Source organism: Puntigrus tetrazona, chromosome 24 (assembly GCF_018831695.1).
Source record: "Puntigrus tetrazona isolate hp1 chromosome 24, ASM1883169v1, whole genome shotgun sequence".
NCBI classification, from domain to species: Eukaryota; Metazoa; Chordata; class Actinopteri; order Cypriniformes; family Cyprinidae; genus Puntigrus; species Puntigrus tetrazona.
In genome coordinates, this window is record NC_056722.1 from 14,924,290 (window position 1) to 14,936,845 (window position 12,556).

General features: G+C 39.6%; 1 pseudogene; it reads left to right on the forward strand.

Moving 5' to 3' along the window:
• The window catches only part of LOC122330211, a 43,626-nt pseudogene extending 34,345 nt beyond the window's left edge, over positions 1-9,281 (forward strand).
• The last annotated feature ends 3,275 nt before the right edge of the window (positions 9,282-12,556 follow it).

Below are 12,556 nucleotides of genomic sequence, written 5' to 3' on the forward strand. Positions count from 1 at the left end.
TTAGAAGGGCACCCTCGCATGCAGTAAATTCACAAGTGAAAAACTCATAGAAGCCTTAAATAATAGGAGGATCCAGGAAATTCTTAATATGGACAAAGGCATATGCTATTGCATAGCTGAATTAAAGGCAAGTAGTGACTGAAGAGATACTTAGACAATAAGCATACCATTGCAACTAATTGGTTTATCTGTGTTCTTCAAGCCATTTTGGGTGTTTTTATGTTTTTATTTTTCTAATACAATGCTAATTTAACAAAGTCTTTATCACTGTATAGAATACAAAAAAAATATGTTTGCTCCATTCTGTCATATAAAATATAAGTCCACTCACAAAAGGAATATATTACAAACACTTTGACTGATGTTATGAATTTGGAACAAAAACATGTAATTAAATGTTCTCTTTGTTGGAAAAGAGATTTGAACCCAAACCCATGCACACATGCTATAGTTGTAAATTTATTTACTGATTTCTTTGCATGTTACAGAAGAGGTGCATCATCTTCATTAATAGATAGCAGTCAGAAGACATGCTTAACTTGAAGCAGCATGTTCAGGCCGATCTCAAATAGAATACCACTAGAGCGATTCAAAACAATAAGCGTTCCGTCTGCCCAATGCAGATTTATCTCGAACAAGCCTAGCTAGAAATTGAATATACAACATCCCACCCCTTATGGCTGGGGCCATCCCTGAGTAATGCTAATCCAACAACCACCAACATTTAAAAATACGTTTGCCAAGTCTGTTTCAGAGAGATGAGATTGTTAGCTGTCTTGTTCAGTATGTGGAAAGACTCTACTTCCCAAAAAGGCATACAACTGTTTCAAATTTGTACATTTTCTTCTAAACAAATTTGCATGTTGTGTCTGTTACACTAGACATGGGAATTGGTGCTTAAACAACCCATTCAAGAATACTTTCCAGAGTTACAAGAGATTTGCTATTGTCTTTTATAATATATATAGTAAATATATAAAGTAAACCCCTCTAAAACTGAACAAATTCAGCAATTACTTTTACTTAGTAGCAAAGTAAAATAAACGTATTTACAAAATAGAGACTATTAGTAATCCATACTGACCAAGTCAATCATTTCAGATCCAAAAGCATCCAAAATGTTCTGATGTTGCTACAGGAGGGAGGTGTGAGGAGTTATGCTTTATCAAAGCTGTCATCAGTTAACACACAGTACTGTGTGATGGAATACAGATCTTGAAGCGGAAGATACTACCCTCACCTTATTCCCTGAATTACTGGGAATTGTTTCAGCGTGACAGTAAAGATAATCATTCTGCCAAGCTAAAAATCCTTCAGTAGATGTGTATTTCCAATGTGTTCTCATGAAATTTTTATGCATTTGACCTAAAAAGGTGGTTCTATAAAATGAACATATACCTACGTTTTTGCATGCACCTACACATACAAAACTGACTCATTGACTACACATAAAATGTATCTTTATTATTGAAATCACAGCATTGATTTTAATATTAACCTTTACTTGTCATTTAATATCTACTCACCATGGACCACAAAGTCATTTTCTCAACATTCTGTGACTGACAACAGTCACATCAAAAGATAACATAAATACAAAATGAAACAATTTTATTAGTGCGCTATAATGCAAATCTTCCAGCTACGATAAACAGACCCAAAGCCAAGTCTCCATCCTGATCAGTGATTCTAGTGACTGTAAATAGCAAAAGCCCTCATGTTGACGATGCGCTAGTTAGGTATTCAGATGTTGCCACTTCAAGCGAGGCTAAATAAATGGTTGTAATTGCATTTATTTATCTGTCTTTCATGTTTGCCTTATACTGTACAGAAGTTATTATATGGTTTAGAGTTAAGAGTGGGATTAGCAACTATATAACAATATTTTTTTATGCTAAGTTACGAATATTTTTATTTTTACTGCATATATTGATCAATTGTTTTTATATCCATTTATATTCGCTAAAATGGGTAGGTTTAGATTTGGGGTAGGTTAAGGGGTCTAAAAGTCTGCATGGCTTATTGATAAAATGATAGAAATGCACTGATACGAAAATTGTAATCATATAAAAAATATTTTTAGATTTTTAACAAATATATATAGCAGTTTATACATAGCATCCTTTTAAGATGCTTAAGAGTTACTTTAGCAGTGGAGAAACATGAAGAGGGAGAAGATATATGTTGTACAGAATACATTACAGTGAGTTATTCAGAGAAGTGTACCTATTTATGCTGTGCACTGTATGTACACACATACACACACACACACACATATATATATATATATATATATATATATATATATATATATATATATATATATATATACACATAGGAGTGTGTTGAGTGTTTACACAATAAATACCAACACAACAAATGTGTGTTTTGAACTAATAACAATGATTAGTTTTATTTAATAGCGTTGCCTTTACCATGCGAAAACTTGCTGTTTTCTTGAGTATCCTGCTCTCTGCTTCTCTTCTTCATCACCCCCAGTGCTTCTTTGTTCAGGATCATCACTTCCTGTCTTCTTTTTTTTTTTTGTTTTTTTGGCAGTGCTGTCTTCCCGCAGTGATCAGTGACCTTGGCAACTGAAAGACTGAAAAGAAGTTTTTCTGATGTTGTACTTTATTTAAATCTAACTTTATGAAATTAACATAATAAATAATAAGAATCTCTCATAGGAGACATGTTTTTATACATGAGAAAATCATCAGTTTACAATATGCACATTATAATATACACTTAATTAAATACTATGTGCAGCAACATTGAAATGATAACACTGTGAAATGTTGTCTGTTCATACACAGGACTTTCCACCAACATTTCATCAATATAGTAAATGTGTGTGTACATATGTAAATGGTTTTCAGGCATGGGCTGCACAGCATGATCCTGGTCCCTTTGAACACACCAGGGGTAAAGAAGATAAGACCACTCACCGTTTTCAGTCAGGACGGTGAGTTCTAAGTAACACAATCTACCTTGCTACATAAGGCTTATCAGATCATCACCTCAGGTTCAATCTTTTTCTCATCCATTTTCATGTCTGTGCTTTAACTTGTGTGTCACTATTGCTCCACACCCATATCACAACACTCTCTCATCACCCTCTGTTTAATTCTCTCAATGAAGAAGTTTGATTTCTACTTTTCTCTCCACCACTTTATCATTTTCAGATTGAGGCTTGTGTGTTATTGTGAGTCCTCTTAGGGGTCTCTTTCTTTTACTACAGAGTAAAATGTTGTTTATCTATGTAGATGCAATCCATGGCGGCCATTTTGAGATCCATTTTGACAATGTGAGAGGTTCCTGCTTGCAACATTCTTCTTGGTAAGATTCATTTATCATTGTGTGTGTGTGTGTGTGTGTGTGTGTGTGTGTGTGTGTGTGTGTGTGTGTGTGTGTTTGTTTGTTTGTTTGTTTGTTTGTTTGTTTGTTTGTTTGTTGGTTGGTTGTATTCATCTACTTTTGCAGACTAATGAGCCCACTTTAGTGCTTTAGACACTTATTCAAAGGGATTTATTTATGTGATTTATGAGATTTATGCTTGATATATAACTATACATTCAGACTGATTCATGCCTGATTAGCATTTAAATCACTGATTCATTATTAAGATTAATTGTTTGCTCTCTGATTGGTTGGCTATAGGTGAAGGGCGGGGCTTTGAGATTGCTCAGGGACGCCTGGGTCCCGGTCGACTTCATCATTGCATGAGGGCTGTGGGGCTGGCAGAGTGGGCCCTGGGTTGCTATGTCAACGTGCAGCGCATAGATATGCTTTGGAAAGAGTCTTTACCAACACGTATGTAGACATACAATTTATGTTTGTTATGTGCAACCTTGGATCTGTTTTTATGAAGGCACATTTTTTATGGTGTACAACCCGTTGTTATCATTAGAAAAGCCAGGCCAATAAAAATTGCCTGAGAAATCTTCTGACATCCGCTCTGTTGTCTGGTTGGTTTTATCTCCCGAGTGCAAACAACGCATTACTGGCACCCAGTGGAAGAACATTTCATTGCAACTGGTTTCATTTGTACCTATTGCATCAGTCCTGTAGTTCTGGTTTAAGGTATGCAATATGAGTCCGTTTGTTGTTGCTATGTGTAATAATGCAGGTTGCATTGCATTGTTGCATTGTAGGAGGTGGTAGCTCATTGGATAAGCGGAGTGTCGAATCGCCATTTCACAGTCACGTTTGTTAACACTACAGGCTGCTCACACACTGGACACACAGGGCAACAAGGCTGCAAGGAAAGAGGTAAAATATTGCTATTCTTATTTGTTTTTTGTTTTTTTTGAATTGCAGGTAAAATAAGTCTTGACACATCAAATGTCTGTCTATCTTACTCACCCCCTTCTGTCTGTCTGCCTGTCTCTGTTAAAGATCTCATTCATTCCTGCCCAATGCATGAACTGACACATAAATGATCGAAGAGTTAAGAAATCAACTTTCACAGACTGACCGCCTTCTAATATGTACACACACATACCAAATAGACAGTTCATCTCAGAACTCATCTCCTCTCTTTCTGTCACTTTGCGTCAACAGATGTGTCTGTGAGAGTGATATGTTCACATGGGACATGTCCAACTCCGAGAGAGCAGTAGAAACTCCTCTAGTGGCCATGCCCCCATACTTTAAAAACACTTTCTTAATGTTACTGTGAGGGCTTTAAACCAGGGGGTCCAGGAGTGAAAAAGGAATGCAAAGGATCTTTCAACAGATTAAAATATTGTTTTTAGAGCTTTTAAATTCTATGTGTCCATAAGATAGTAATTGGAAAAAATAATAAAATAGCAAGTCTGCACAACGGCTTTCTTGGAGATTATCTATGAGATTAATACATTTTGAGAGAGATCATTTTGGAAGGCCCTTGAGTTTTTTTCCTTCAGACATTGTTATTCTTGTTCCAATTCCAGAATGGTAAAACATTTATTAGTTTTGTTATGAAAAATACAACATACAATAAATGTTCCTCATATTTAATTTATTCCCATCACCTTGTCACTTTAGGAGCTACATGTATGCATAAAGATCAGTTAAAGACCAGTCCTGAAAGTTGACCAAATTAACAGAGCACAGAGCAAAAATTATAACAAGTCTCTGGTGTTCCTATAAAAGCTATTTAATTTATAGTACATTTTAAAAGCTATTATACTTATGTCTCTTTAGAGGCAAAAACAAAACATCTATCACACATAGACTGCATTGTATTATTACATTTAGGAATATCCTCACTTAAACCAGTGCATTCACTTTAACTTTCGTCATGGCCTGGTCTTAATGTAACTATTGGCTATATATTTAATATATAATATATTTAATATATTTAATATAAATAATTATAACTATACATTTAAAAACACACACACACTACTGTTTCAGTAGGAAATATAATAACACTAAGTAAAAATGTAATTGGGTCTGTAAACATCTTTATTTACTGTAATAATGAAAATGTCATGGTGATTCTTGTTCATTAATCAACAAACATGCCTTTTTCAAATTCCTCTCTCCTAGCCCTGAAGTCCATTCCAGCTGTGTTGAGGGCCTTTTACCCACAATGCAATTCCTAGAGTCAGCCTGAATAGCATGGTTCCATATCCTGCTTGAGCTGTAGTCATGGTAACACAGAATCATATTTCAACCAAAAATGGAGGAATCAGATTCTTGCAGCAATTCTGCTTAATGTTATCCTCCCTGCTGTTTCTTCATTGCTGAACCAACACCTTGTGTTTGCTTCATATTGTGGGTTTGGAGAAAAGCCACACACCTTAAGCCCTTCTCCTGCTGAGGAGGTTTTAAAAGTGTATACATACGCACTGTGTTAGACCTGTTTCTGAATCATATGTACATTATACAGTACACATTTGCAGAAAATTAGTTTTGTAATGAGGCCCAGTTCTCCAGCAGATGGGCAAACATGATTGAAAATTTCATATTTATCTTCTTGTGTCTGTATATTTAAAATTAAATGTTATGTTGGATGCATACCAGATCCACACAAAATCTATAATTCTGTGAAATAACTTAGTAATATAATCTTATACCATAATTGTATTGCCTGTGGGGATGTCTATGCCTGTAAGATCAAGGTGTGGCACTTTTTCATTAAATCTCTCTCAAATGAATGACATAACTAAAACAAACCTGCACACAAATCTGCCACCCACGTTTACTGAACATCTTGATCTTGTCTAAATATTTTTTTCTTTATTAGATTGCTATGATAAAGGTGGTAGCAGGCAGGATGGCGAGTAAGGTGGTGGACTGTGCCATTCAGGTTTATGGGGTGCCGGAGTGTCTGATGACTTCCCACTAGCAGAAATGTGAGCTAACCATATTTTTAGTTTATTATCTTGTTTACATTATACAAAAAGCAATGCTTGTATGTGTATATATATGTGTGTGTGTGGGTGTGTGTTGTGTGTGTGTGTGTGTGTATGTATATATATATGTGTGTATATATATATATATATATATATATATATATATATATATATACACACACACAATGTGACGTGTGTACAAGTTTTAGGCAGGTGTAGAAAAAAATACTGTAAACATGTTAAACATTTCCAAAAAATGTCTTGGTAAATTGGTGCAGTGACGTTGGTTTTCAAAAATACAATGAACCAACACTAGCTGATATTTATTCACCCCAAATCATCACAAACTGTGGAAACTTAACATTGGGCTTCAAGCAATTTGGGCTATGAGCTTCTCATCCTTCCATCCAGACTCAAGGACTTTGATTGATGATCTTGACCTTACAGCTTGAGAGTGTACTGCTCTTGTCAATCAATCAATCAATCATTTTTATTTATATAGCGCTTTTAACAACACAGGTTGCATCAAAGCACTGTACAGTATAATGATAGGGGATGTATAATGACGAGTGACCAATTTCTTATTAAATGCAGAGACGCTCTCTGTAGTCAATTCAACGATAGTCACTAGAAGTTAAGTGTCCCCAACCAAGCAAGCCAGAGGCGACAGCGGCATGGAAACAAACCCCATGCATACAGAATGGAGAAAAAATACCTTGGGAGAAACCAGACTCAGTTGGGGTCAGTTCTCCTCTGACCGGACGCCCAGCACTTTCAACTTCCAGTTCAATTTTAAACGCTGCTGTGTCAGGTAGTGTAAATGACTTAGTGTGTGTGTGTGTGTGCATCAGGATCTGTGTGATTGGTCCACGGGCGCATCTAGGTGTTCTGGTCTCTGATGAACATAATCTCTGGGTGCTGATCCACCATCTAGTCTGGATACACAACTGAAAACAGATTGAGAAAGAGACAGGACTAATATTAGTGTAGATGCCATTCTTTTACGATGTCACAAGTACATCGTATTGTAGGAGTAGTGTTCCTGTTCCAGCAAATCTAAGTAATGCAGCCTAAAAATCCTTTAACGGATTTCAATAATAAAAGGCGTGTTGGTGTGTTATGTAGGCTAAGTAAAAATGTGTCTTTAATTCTAGATTTAAACTGGCAGAGTGTGTCGCTTCCTAACAGAGTTAGGGAGATTGTTCCAGAGTTTTAAAGTGCTAGATAGGAAAATGATCTGCCGCCTGCAGTTGATTTTTTGATATTCTAGGTATTATCAAATGGCCAGAGTTTTGAGAACGCAGCGGACGTGCAGGACTATAATGTGATGGTGAGAGCTCGCTCAAGTATTGAGGAGCTAAACCATTCATGGCTTTATAGGTATTAATAAGATTTTTAAAATCTATTCGATGTTTGATAGGGAGCCAGTGCAGTGTTGACAGAACCGGGCTAATGTGATCATACTTCCTAGTTCTAAGTAAGGACTCTGGCTGCCGCGCTTTGGACTAGCTGAAGTTTGTTTATTGCGTGCAAGAACAACCACTCCAATAAAGCATTGCAATAATCTAACCTTTGAGGTCATAAACGCATGAATTAACAATTTTCTGCATTAGAGATTGAAAGCATGGGTCGTAATTTAGATATATTTTTAAGATGGAAACATCTTTCTACTTGTCTGAAAAGAGGACTTTGGACCACTGAGCTACAGTACAGTTCTTCTCCTTAGCCCAGATAATAGCCTCTGACATTTGTCTGGTAGTTCAGGGTGGCTTAACAAGAGGAATATGACAACGGTAGCGCCAAATTTCTTGACACGCCTGTATGTGGTGGCTCCTGATGCCACAACCCCAGTGTCAGTCCATGTGAAGTTCACTTAAATTTTCAATTTTTGGATTGACAATTCTCATAAGGCTGTAGTTCTCTCAGTTGGTTGTGCATCCTTTTTCTTCTCACACACTTTTCCTTTCTCACTCAACTTTCTGTTTACATGCTTGATGATATAGTACTCTGTGAACAGCCAAGCTTCTTCGGTAATGAATGTTTGTATTTACTCTCCTTATGAAGCGGTGTCAATGAATTTCTTTTGGACAACTGTCAGATCAGCAGTCTTTTCCATGATTGTGTGTACTAGTGGACCAAACTGAGGACCGCTTTGAAGGCTCAGGAAACTATTGCAGGTGTGTTTTGAGTTAATTAGCTGATATGGCAATTTTCTGAGATAGTAAATTGGTGTTTTTTGTTAAATGTGAGCCAACATCATCAATTAAAGGAACTCAAAGACTTAAACTACTTTAGTCTATGTGCAATAAGAATTTATTTAATAAAGAAGTTTCACAATTTGAGATTTAACTACTGAAATGAAGATGAGATGCACCTGTGAAATGAGATGCACCTGTGTATGTGTGTATTTGTGTGTGTGTGTGTGTGTGTGTATAAAAATAAAAAAAATATATATATATATATATATATATATATATATATATATATCCCAAGAGACAATCAGCGCCACCTTAGCTGCACCCATCACCAGCTGATTATCCTCGGCCTAGCTTCATAAAGCCACATGTGGCATACCAGAAGTTGAGCATCGACTTATCACCATTCAATATTTCACTTAGTTTGAGCTCTCTCTGTCGTAGCGATACTTCACCGTGACACTGGTGGAGATGGGTTACAAATCACCGACAAGTGATTTCCTTTCATCGCTTTTTTTTTTTTTCGATATTTTCTGGACTTCGATCTAGGTGGCGCTTCTCTAGCCTCTCCATGGAGAAGCCCTCAGCTGCTCAGCGAGGTCATCCTCTCGCAGCCAGCAAGCAGATTGTTGATCAAATCGCCAGCCGTCAAGGTGCAAGACCGAGCAGGACTGTTGCCGCCACGCGCTCCACAGCCAGACGCCTGCGCTGGCTACTATTACTAAACTTCTGCTCAAGATGACTGCTCACTTCGATTACCTCGAATCTTATCTCAAAAATGTTCGAAACCACTGTGACTGCCGGTGCTGGTTGGCACACTTGATGACTGGGCACAGGTCTTGGCCCGGCCCCTGACAGGTGAAGCCCAGCGCCGCAAACGCAGAAAGGACACATATGGGGACATAAAAGAGGGTTGATCGCTTTCTCCGGGCCTACCCTAAAACCCATCGGCAGGCTGTGCAAAATCCCACCACCACCTGGAACTGGTTGAGGCCGCTAGCTGGCAGATGGGGCTGGCTAAAAGCGCTGTTCCTTTCCCAGAGGGGTGGTTCCTCCAGCGACATGCTGTCTCATATGAGAGACCTCCAGTTTACCATCGGTAGTACAGAGGACACATGCCACAAGTTCCCGCCCGCAAAGTTACACCATTTTGCTCAAACTGGCACCTGGCCATCGAAGTTGGGATTCTGAAGGACCTGCCAGTCCTGTTCTGATTGGGAGAGACTGGCCAGGGGTTTGACCGCCCACAGCTGCCATCACCCAGCCTGCTGCAGCCCCAGAGGGAGCCGCCAAAGACAGAGAGGTCAGCCCAAGAGCCCTGCTTTAATGGCCATCGACAGCGGGAGAAAGATGAGTCCCCCCAACTCTCTCAGTAATGTTTCAGCAGGTTGGCAGGAGGGGCTCATTTGTTCAGAGGGATGACAATCGCTGAGAAGTGCATGCAGGCCTGGCTTGAGGGAAGGATGTTTAACCTGGGCTCCATCCTCTCCCTGCATTTCATTATCAACAATGGCCTGCTTTACCGTGTCGCTCAGCAAAGGGGGAGAAAATAAAGCTGCTCGCTCATGTCCCGTATGAAGATGGAGACCGTTCTGGAGCTGGCACATACTCATCCCATGTCCAACGGAAAGTACTTCCCAAGCCTGTCCGACCTGCCAATACCGCTTACCCATCATCGAGGTGCTGCTGGCGAAGTCTGCACAGGGACATGAACACATCCTGGTGGTTGGTCAACTCACGCCATCGCTGTAATCAAAAGCAGTTCCACTCTTCGGAAAGCCACAGCAAAGTGTTATCGCCAAAAGAACTGTTCCTGCTATTCAGCCGAGGTTCTAACTGATTAGGTTACCCCTTCATGTACCAGCTAATGGTTGACTTCTGCAGGCTCCTGGGAGTGAGGCAGTTGAGGACCACCATTTCACCAACCCCAGACACGCGGGCTGGTCGAATGATTTAAAATAATTTAATGATTTAATTCAAAAATCATCAGATGCTGAAACAGATGGTCAATTGAAGACAGCTGTGGCTGGGACCTCATTCTGTCCTCACGTGTTGTTCTGGATCGAGAAGTCTCCCCAGGCTCTCAACTGGCTTCACCCCAGCTGAGCACGTGAGGATGGCGAGGGAGGGATCAAGACCGGCCATGAGTCTAGAAACACCTCAGCAAAAACCCAGCAAGCACAACAGTGCCACTACAACAGGGCAGCCGAACCATGGGAGTTCAGACCGGGAGACTGAGTCATGGTCCTCGTCCCCCATCGCTGCCTGCAAATTCTGGTCTCCCCTGGCAGGGCCCCTATATGGCACTGGAGAGTTGGGCCAGTCACCTACTTGCAGTTACATCAGCCCAGACGGTGGAGGGGCTGACCAACCATACTCACATCAACCTGTTCTCAAGAAATGGTTGGGACTGGTGACCAGCCTGCTGCCCTCGCTACCTCCCAATCCTGTGGTTGTGGATATTAACTCCACACCTCTGGGCTGTCTGAAGGGGAACTTAGATCAACTGATCAGTCAGTTCTCCGATGTAAATTCTCCTTCATGGGTGCACTTATGCCTCGGTCGACAAAACTGTTTGACACGCGACTGGTGCTAAGAGACATCGCCACTCTGGACCTCACCAAGGTTACTGGCAGGTGCCTCTTTCAGGATCCGCAAAGCCAAAACTGCCTTCTCCACCCCTAGTGGTTACTGGGCAGTACTGAACCCTTCCCTTTTAGCGCCTCCATGGGGCGCGGCCACTTCCAGAGTATGATGGACATCATCCTACCACCCCACCATGCATACACGCAGCTGCACACCTCAACAACATTTTCCGTGCACATTCAGAGACCTGGGAAGACCACCTGGAACCCCGCCGCAGGGTGCTTTCGGTCTCCGGAGGACTGTACTCACTTCGCGGCCCAAGAGAAAATCAGTGTCATCCTGGTAACAAACACTGTGCACCTGGCTGCACCCATCATCGGGCTGATCGGTCACACCTGCAGCTTATTCCGGTCCAGCTATAAAGCCACACGCAGGCATACCAGAAGTTGTGCACTGACTCTGTGAGAGAAGGAACTAATGTTGTCTCTTCTATACTCCGCCAGATAGCAGCATGTGACCGATCAGCCTCACAGGAGCATCCCCATGGACCCAATGCACCAGAGTGGACTCACCACAGAGTGGGACTCACCACTGACTTTTTGCTCTTCAATATTTCTTATTGTAATCAAACCACCCCATGTGGCTTGATTTTGAGCTCTCCCTTGTCGTGGTGATTTTTCATCCCATTGACAATACACACACACACTCCACCATTTAAGTGGCATGGTGTATGAATATACAGTATTAAGAACTAGTCGTGAATATACTAGTATTGGACAAACAACGATAGCAGTAACTAGTAGTAAAATTCATTATTGATCAATCAATCAATCATTTTTATTTATATAGCGCTTTTTAACAACACAGATTGCATCAAAGCACAAATTAATAATATAATGATAATAATGATATAATAATAATGAGGTTTCTTTTCATTGTCTAATTCTTTTGATAGTGTAATATCAGTAATAATAAGTTGTTAATAGTAATCATATTATTATAATTTGCTGTATAATAATTCAAAATATTATTATTTTTATTGTCATGTATTTATTTTATTATTACTATGTTTTATATTTTTAAATGCCATGAACAAACATTTGCATCTATATGATATTTGACATTTTGAGAATTTCTTATTTATTAGTGCTGTGATGATATTAAAACATTTTTCTTTTGGTTATATGTTCATATAGGTATGGTTATGCATCGGACACTACGCATAGCTGAGCGGACCTGATGAGGTTCATTTGTCCTCCATTGCCTCCTGTAGAGCTCAGAGACCAAAAAGAGACGGGCCCAAGCTAAACTCTGATTCACCTCAAATCAGCCAGACGCATACATCCTTTCCAATTATTTCCTGAAAATGTCCGAAGTTCTCTGTCTTGTTCAGGTAGAACAGCTCATATTCAGATGACCTAGTGAAAGAAA